Consider the following 7,882-nt stretch of genomic DNA (forward strand, 5'->3'; position numbering starts at 1 on the left):
CACAGGCAAGGCGCTTGATGCATTCCATGCACTCCAGAAAGCAGTCTTAGAAGCGCCTGTTTTGAAGTTAACATCTCAGGATGAATCTTTCAAGGTCATTACCGATGCCAACAATGTAGCCATAGGTGCAGTTCTCCAGTAGGACAATAGACCCGTAGCCTACTACAGTAGAAAGTTGGATGTTGCTGAAAAGAATTATTCGGTTTATGATAAAGATTGGGTGTGATCACAACGCTCAAACATTGGAAGCCTTTCCTTTATGGACAGGTTTTCACAGTCAAAACAGAGCACCAAGCACTTAAGTGGCTTCAAACCATGCCAAGTGCCCAGTGGAGTGATCAGCAAGCTAGATAGAGTCAGATCTTCCAACAATTTGGAGGAATGATTGAGTACATCCCTGGTAAGCATAACCCAGTCTCGCAGATGCTCTTAGTCGAAAGGCCAGCATCCAGGCCATGCAAGAGTCTACCATTCTCGAAATCATTGGGAAGGACTTAGATAGCATGAAAGATTAGTATGTCGACTCCCTTGAGTTTGGTACTCAATATAGTTTGGTTCTCACCTCTGAGCCTAGCCATTACTCAGTGCAGAACGGTTGGTTGTTCCATAAGAACCGCCTTCGTGTCATTCGGGAAAAACGAGCAGCTCTTCTCCATGATGTCTATGACTCCTTAGTTGGAGGACATAGAGGTATCAATAGTACCCTTGAGAAATTGGAACGGTCCTTTTATTGGCAAAAAATGAGCCGTGATGTTCACATGTTCAAGCCTGTAAGATTTGTCAAAAAGTTAAGGTTGCACATACGAAAAAGGTTGGGTTACTTCAACTTTTACCTATCCCCGACATACCTTTCATCGACATTTCTATGGACTTTGTAGGGCCTCTACTAGCATCCACTGGATCTCATGACACTCTGTGTTTTACGATTGTGGATCGCTTCAGTAAGTTCTGCATGCTCATCCCATGCAAGCATACGGCCACAACTGAGGACGTAGCCCACCTTTTTCTCAAGCATTGGTACCCCATTTGTGGTTTGCCTAGCACCATTACATCAAACAGGGATTCCAAGTTCACCTCGCATTTTTGGAGGGCATTATTCGAGAACTTTGGAACCAAATTACAGTTGTCTAGTGCATTCTATCCATAGATAGACACGGCCAGATATAAATCTATAACCAGCTGGCCTTTGATGTTCTCAAGTCATATTGTCATGACCAACAATCCAAATGGGAACATTATCTTCCATTGGTCCAAGCCATCTTGAATGATACTCATTCATCCAGTGTCAGACGGACTCCGTATGAGGCAGTCTTTGGTTGACGTTTCTCTTCTCTTTTGATGAGAATGGTGTCTCCATCTCTTGAGGCTAACAAAATGATGGAAGCATTTTCCAAAATCATTGATCAGTAAAAGACTGCTTGACCAAAGCCTAGGAAGCTTATAGTAGACATGCAAATAAGTCTAGACGAGATGTCCACTTCAGGAAGGAGATTGGGTCTATTTACAGATCATGAAACAGAGATTGAAACAAGTGGACAAACACTGTCCTAAGCTTTCTTTCCGTAGTTTTTGACCTTTTCCTATAGTTAAAAAGATAAGTGATGTCTTTATGAAGTTGAAGTTGTCTAACAGTTGGACGATGCATGATTTTCCACGTTTCTTGGCTAAAACCATATGTTGGACCAGAAGTGTTTGATGTTTCAAATGAACAGCAGCCAGACGTGGTAGACGAACCAGAAGTCATTGAGCTTGTGCAGATCCTTCTTCATTGTTGGAATTATGGTTCCGGTCGAAGACTTCGTCAGTTCTATACAAAGTTCCGAGATTGAGGTACCAACGAAGAAGTTTGGCTAGACGAAGAGTTCTTTCAAGAGTACCCCCAGTTGTTGGCGGACTACTTGGAAGCCATGAACCTGCCGCCAAGTTAAGTAGGAGGGAATGTCACATGCACTCTGCATTGTAGTGCATGGTGACACGATGGCTCATCATTAGGGCAACACTGTACAGCAGTAGAACCCTTTAGAATTTGATATTTGTCATACGCTGTGATCCCATTGTAATCCTCAGTCGAGGATATGTCAGGCACGAGCTACGTAGGTCATTCCTCAGCCTTAGGGAGTCAGTCAGTCAATCAAAGTCCCTTAACCCACTTGGAGCCCATGAATGCATTTCCTTTTCACCCGCAACTACTTACATGGTTCCAAAGTGTTTTGCATTTCTGGGATGTCTTTTATGGAATGGCCAGAGAGCGACCTGAGAGAGAGAGAGAGAGAGAGAGAGAGAGAGCTTGCTATTCTGCATCTTCACCTTTTCTAGCATAATCTCTAGTAACCTGAAAAGTGACTTAGGATTGAGTTGTGGCTGAGAGGTAGCTGCACTACACTAAACAGCTAGATCAACCAAAAGTCTGGAAGGGCCCTCGAGAATCTTTTTTACCCAGTCCAACCAGGTGAACTTGTTGCAATTGAAGAGCCCCCCTAAAGAAAAGGGTCACTGTTTAGGTGGGCTTATTAGTGGATTAATAAGATGGATTTCTTCAAAGGAGTTCAACTTACAATCTATTGAGTAGGTAAGAATCAACTTGATAGAAGTAACTATACCCCCTAACCAATCCATGCAAAGGGCGTAACACTAAGCCCAACAATTTGTTTAGATGTATAAATGGTTTTATGAGCATTCACAAGGCTGCCATTCTAGCTTGCAAAATTGGCCTGTCTAGCGCTTGCTGTCCATGAAGAACCCCACCTTGTTCTATATCTTCATTTTCATTGTCAAATCCACCTTTTTGATCACATTTAACAGACCCATCTTTATTTATTTTTCTTGGTGGTGTCAATGTACCACCTCACTCCTTGGGTTCAGTGGGAAGTGAGCTTACAACTCAGGCAAGAGGCCACTGACCAAACAGATCCATTTTTAAGTATAGAAGTGAAAAACAGATAATGTAATGACGAGTTGTGGGAAGGACTTAAGATCATAAGAAAAAAACAAACCCCACTAAGGCCTGTCTTTGTAAAAGGCATGCATGTTGTAAAAGGCATGCATGTTGTGAACCCTTCACTTGTTTTGTTTGCGGAGGATATGAAGGTATGGGTCAGATCTAGAAGAAGTAGGTGGGTTTAGATGGTGTCACTCTCGGGTTTTATGAAAGGTGTGTGGGTTTGAACTTGCGCCCTCTTTTGGTCAATAAGGTGTGACAACCACTCGGGGCAAGGGAAATGACTTTTCTTTGTATGAAATGCTTAGCATCTTGAGAAATGTACAAGCCTTGAGGCAACATAGTCTGATGCAATGGTGGGTGCAGATTGCAGATGTGTGGTCATGTGGTGTCACCCTTTATGTCATGCTGGTGGGTTCTTATCCATTTGAAGATCCCCAAGACCGTAGGAATTTTCGAAAAACAATTGGTGTAAGTTAGTTTCCATGTGCTTGAGCTACAGAAAATGTAAGAAGTTTTGCATGGTTTTGCAGTACTTGTCACTGAAAACTTTGTTGGTTCAAACAGCGAATTTTGAGTGTTCAATATACAATTCCAGACTACGTGCAAATATCATTTGAGTGCCGTCACCTCCTTTCAAGAATTTTCGTGGCCAATCCAGCAAAGGTGAGACTTCTATTGAAAAGGCAAGCTGCTTCTCATGTCTCTCATGTATGCCATTTATGTGTATACTTGGATACTTTGTCACCATATATCCATGTGAACCAAATTGAATGAAAATGCCATTTACTTCATAACCCTGTGCTGGTGTTGTCGTGCAGCGGATAACCATTGCTGAGATAAAAAACCATCCTTGGTTTTTGAGAAATTTGCCAAGGGATCTCTTAGAAGGGTTTGACACAGGCTATAATCATGGTAATAATCCAAATGATGCACCCCAAAGGATGGAAGATATCATGAGAATAGTGAATGAAGCAAAGGTTCCTGGATCCAAGGTTGCTGACACGTTTGAAGATATGGCATTTGAAGTTGAAGAGATGGATTTTGACCCTGGTGAAGGAAGCAGTGTAGACTATGTAAAGCTATGGTATTAGGCAGCCGTGTGTCGACATGACCTATGCTCAATAACCCTTGTTAACTACATTGAACCTGCCATGTTGTAGATTCAAGTGTATTATCAAGAAAGCCATCTGGGCCTTATTTTGAGACCTGTATTATTCATTCTGAACATGTATATTTCATATGTATATTTCACCTGTATGAATATCCATCACTTAATAGGCCAAGCCAGCCCTCGGCTGACAAGAAGCCAGTCAATAATGGGCAATGTTATGTTTGTTTGAGACCAAATGAGCTTGAGTTTTATTGCCTGTATGGGGCAGCAAAGATCCAAAGGATATCTAAAACTGTAGTTTGCCACAGTTTGCCAGTTTTTTAGTAGGTGTAAACAGCCAACAACATTGCATGCCTTAATCCTGCTCTACTGCGGCTTGATTAGATCTCCAAACGCAGTCTGAAAAGGCGAGGGCCATCCGACAAATGAGGGATTCACATTGTGCCTGCCAACACTATGAGAGGCATGGTATGTTGCCTAGTCCCCTATTTAGCCTGCAGTGCATAGCAGCTTGATAATCTTGCAGCATCAATGAGCTAGGAAAGCGGTGCCGATACTTGGCCACTTCAGAAGAATAGGGCATTCTCCTTTAGCAACCCATGTCTGGCAGCTTGTTTGATGGCCAACTGGATGGTTTTGCAGGTTAACTGAGGGCATCATCTACACATACAATGAAGACACTCTCTGTACTTAATCTCAAGTAATCATGAAACTCCATCTCATTTTTTTCAAGCATATTTCATGAGCAACTTCAACATAAAGCTCTCTCCCTCCCTCTCTCTCTCTCTCTCTCTCACACACACACACACACACACACCTCTTCAAACAAAATTGCCTGCAGCATGCCGCGCTGTGTGTGTGTGTATGTGTGAGAGAGAGAAACAATGTCTTTGATGTGTGTGTGTGTGTGTGTGAGAGAGAGAGAGAGAGAGAGAGTGATCCCTACCTGGCGGGGGGTTTGGATACTCGAGCAGCTTGGCCCGTCATGGTGGCGAAGGTGATCTCGGCAAGGTAGAAAGAGAGATGAGGCGAGGACGTTATGCTAGGGTTTTGCAGAAAGAGAGAGAAAGAGGCAGCGTTCATTTTTGCTCTTTCATGAGAATGGCTCTTTCACATTAGGCCTTTCTTTCATGAGAAGGGCTCTTTCTCATTAGGTCTCTTTTATCCTTTGCCCTTCAGTGCTTAAATGTCATAACAATATAATGATGAATGCGTTTTTTTTGACTAGGAAAGAAATCAAATATCCAATATCAATGTATTTAGCTTTAAAATTGTACCTTAAATAACACATTCAATGTCCTGATGTATGGATATTTAGACCTATAAAACTATTTTTTTCAAACTAAGTTGCCTTTCATGTGCAAGGTGTGGGGTAAAATTTTTTGTTTTCCCTTAGATGGCAATGTTTGCAGGGATGAGGTTCATTGCAGAGCCGGTATCTCCTTTCCTTTTCTGTCTGGTTCAGCAGAGCTGTCTTCTTCCCCTCTCCTTTCAGGTTGGCAAACCTCTTTTTCCAAGTCTCCACTTCCTAATGCATCTACTCAATTTCTTCAGTGTGTAGCTTCTTATCTCTGTTGGCGCCTCCTATGTTGTTGTTGCGCACTTCTTTTTCCACCCCGCTAGTGGCTGGTGCCTCGAGTGCCTTTGCTGGTTTTGGATATGAGGTCGGAGCTAGATCTGGATGACCCAATCCTCCGGCTAGATTTCTGTCTCCTGACTGGTGGTGGGGAGCTATTTGTTTACATGAAGGTGTGGGTTCTTGCATTATTACTATCAGCTTTTCCAATAAGCTCCCCACCTTCTTAAGGTCATTTAATGCGTGACCCTCCCACTACTCCATCCTTTCTGCGTCCAGCTTGTAGACTTCCGGATACTCCTCTGCATCCAGCACTGCAAGTCTTGCCTTGCCTTTACAAGCTCTATTTTATCTTTTTTGGCCCTGTTTTGGACATCCCTCATGGATCAGGGCAACTTGTCCTTCCATTCTTGCATGCTTTTCTATGGCTTGATTTAACTCATCTTGTATCTATAGTGTTTCCTCTTTCTCCATGGCCATATTTTGCTTCATCTTCTCCACCTCCTTCTTCCTTCCTTTGTTGGCCTGGTGGAGCTCCTCAATTTGCCTTTGCATGTCATCCACGCAGTCCACTTTTTCCCTTCTTCTATGTAGCTCCTCTTGTAGAGGTTCCTATTGGCTCATCATATGTTCTACAAAGAGGCATCTTTTTCTTTGATGATGGATTACAATTTTGTCATTTCTTTCAGCCCATCTTTCATGCATCGTTGTAGATAATTTAGGGCTCCCTACTACCCATTCTATCTCAATTGTGTCTAAAAAGCTTGCCTGAGTTGGAATCATCCATGCCGACGTGGGTATGGAGAGTTCTGGCCACGTGGAGGCTGCATCTCCAACTATAGAGCTGTGCTAGAGGTGGCCTTTTGATGCTACTCTAGCCTCTACGATAACACAAACTTGCCCAGATCAGCTAGGTCCTCCTTCTTGCCGGCCACTTGGCACTTCCATTCCTTTAGTGGCATCTTGCTTAGAAGTCCTTCCCTTCTTGTTGATGTTGATCTTTTTATCCCCAAACTTAAACACTCTCTTCTTTCCCTTTCCCAAGGTGTCCTGTTCCCTGAGACTTTTTAGAGAGCTTTGAGCTTTCTGACTTCCTTGGTGCACTCTCTTTTGGGCACTCCTCCTTTTCCTTCTTAGCTCCTAGTTGAGCCTTTCATTTGAATAGTGCATCAAGAAATGGCCTGTTATTTATCTTTCTATTGGGCCTGGTGAGCTTTTCAAAACGTTCCTGGAGGTTGTGATAGAGTACCTCTGCCGCCTAGCCCACTCTTGTGCCACCTTTAACAACCGTCACCATTCTGAATGCCTTTCCAGACATGTAGTAAGGCTTGTGGGTGATGTTTATCATCTCCACCACAAACCTCATCTGCTTTTGCCTGCCTTCGTCCAATGTTCCTGTTATTTTGTATTCTTTGGATATCCCCTCTAGCGGGCCGAATTCTTTAATCAAGTTATCATCTCCACTTCTCCCTTTGCCGCCGTCAATTGGAATACCTCGGCTACATATAAGGGATTGAATTCCCTCTTCCCTCATGAGGGCAGAGTAATGATCTTGGATTTTTGGAGTTGTCCCGACTGTTCTCTGGCTCTGAAGCTATGTGGAGCTCCTCTTAGGGAAGCTCTGTGAACTGCTTTAGGCCCATCTTCTCCAGCCACTCTGCATGTTTATTTGCTTCCTTGTACAGGGTGGATGATAGATACTCGAATTACACCATTGTGTTAGGCAAGAGATAGCTAGGGCTGAGTGAAAGAAGGCACAATAGCAAAAGAAGGCAAGGATCATAGGCAAAGCTTAGCAAGAGATAGCTAGGGCTGAGTGAAAGAAGGCAAGGATCATAGGCAAAGCTTAGCAAAAGAGAGAGTAGGTAGCACAATGAAGTAGGGAGCTTTTGCACAATAGCAAAAGAGAGAGTAGGTAGCACAATGAAGTAGGGAGCTTTTGCACAATAGAAACATGTAAATTAGGCGTTTGATTGAGAAAGTGTAACGATTTGCAACCGTTGTCATGGCACACACCTCCCCTTGGTACGGCCATAATAACTACATGGTATTTTCATGATTCTCCCCAATCCTTTTCAAATTTTGTCCATGAGTGTCTAGTGCGCATGAGCCGCGAGGTCATTTAGCCGGGTTATGGTGGGGCAAAGGTCATCTGATGCCTTTTGCTTTCCATCCATGCATCCTTTTTTGGGTCGGCAACATCGATTTTTCCTACCACCTCCATGTAGTTGCTAGCTATCTCCTCGCTGTCTGT

General features: G+C 43.3%; 1 pseudogene across 1 annotated transcript in view; it reads left to right on the plus strand.

Annotated features, from left to right (window-relative positions):
• The window catches only part of LOC147617698 (serine/threonine-protein kinase SRK2A-like), a 30,747-nt pseudogene extending 26,459 nt beyond the window's left edge, over positions 1 to 4,288 (plus strand). Inside the window, exons 9-11 of the transcript XR_015262247.1 lie at positions 3,305 to 3,409; positions 3,506 to 3,604; positions 3,760 to 4,288. The product of XR_015262247.1 is annotated as a serine/threonine-protein kinase SRK2A-like (transcript). The remainder of the gene's footprint in view (positions 1 to 3,304; positions 3,410 to 3,505; positions 3,605 to 3,759) is intronic.
• The last annotated feature ends 3,594 nt before the right edge of the window (positions 4,289 to 7,882 follow it).

The sequence above is a fragment of the Cibotium barometz genome, chromosome 36, assembly GCF_041138505.1.
Source record: "Cibotium barometz isolate CiBa-2024 chromosome 36, ASM4113850v1, whole genome shotgun sequence".
NCBI classification, from domain to species: Eukaryota; Viridiplantae; Streptophyta; class Polypodiopsida; order Cyatheales; family Cibotiaceae; genus Cibotium; species Cibotium barometz.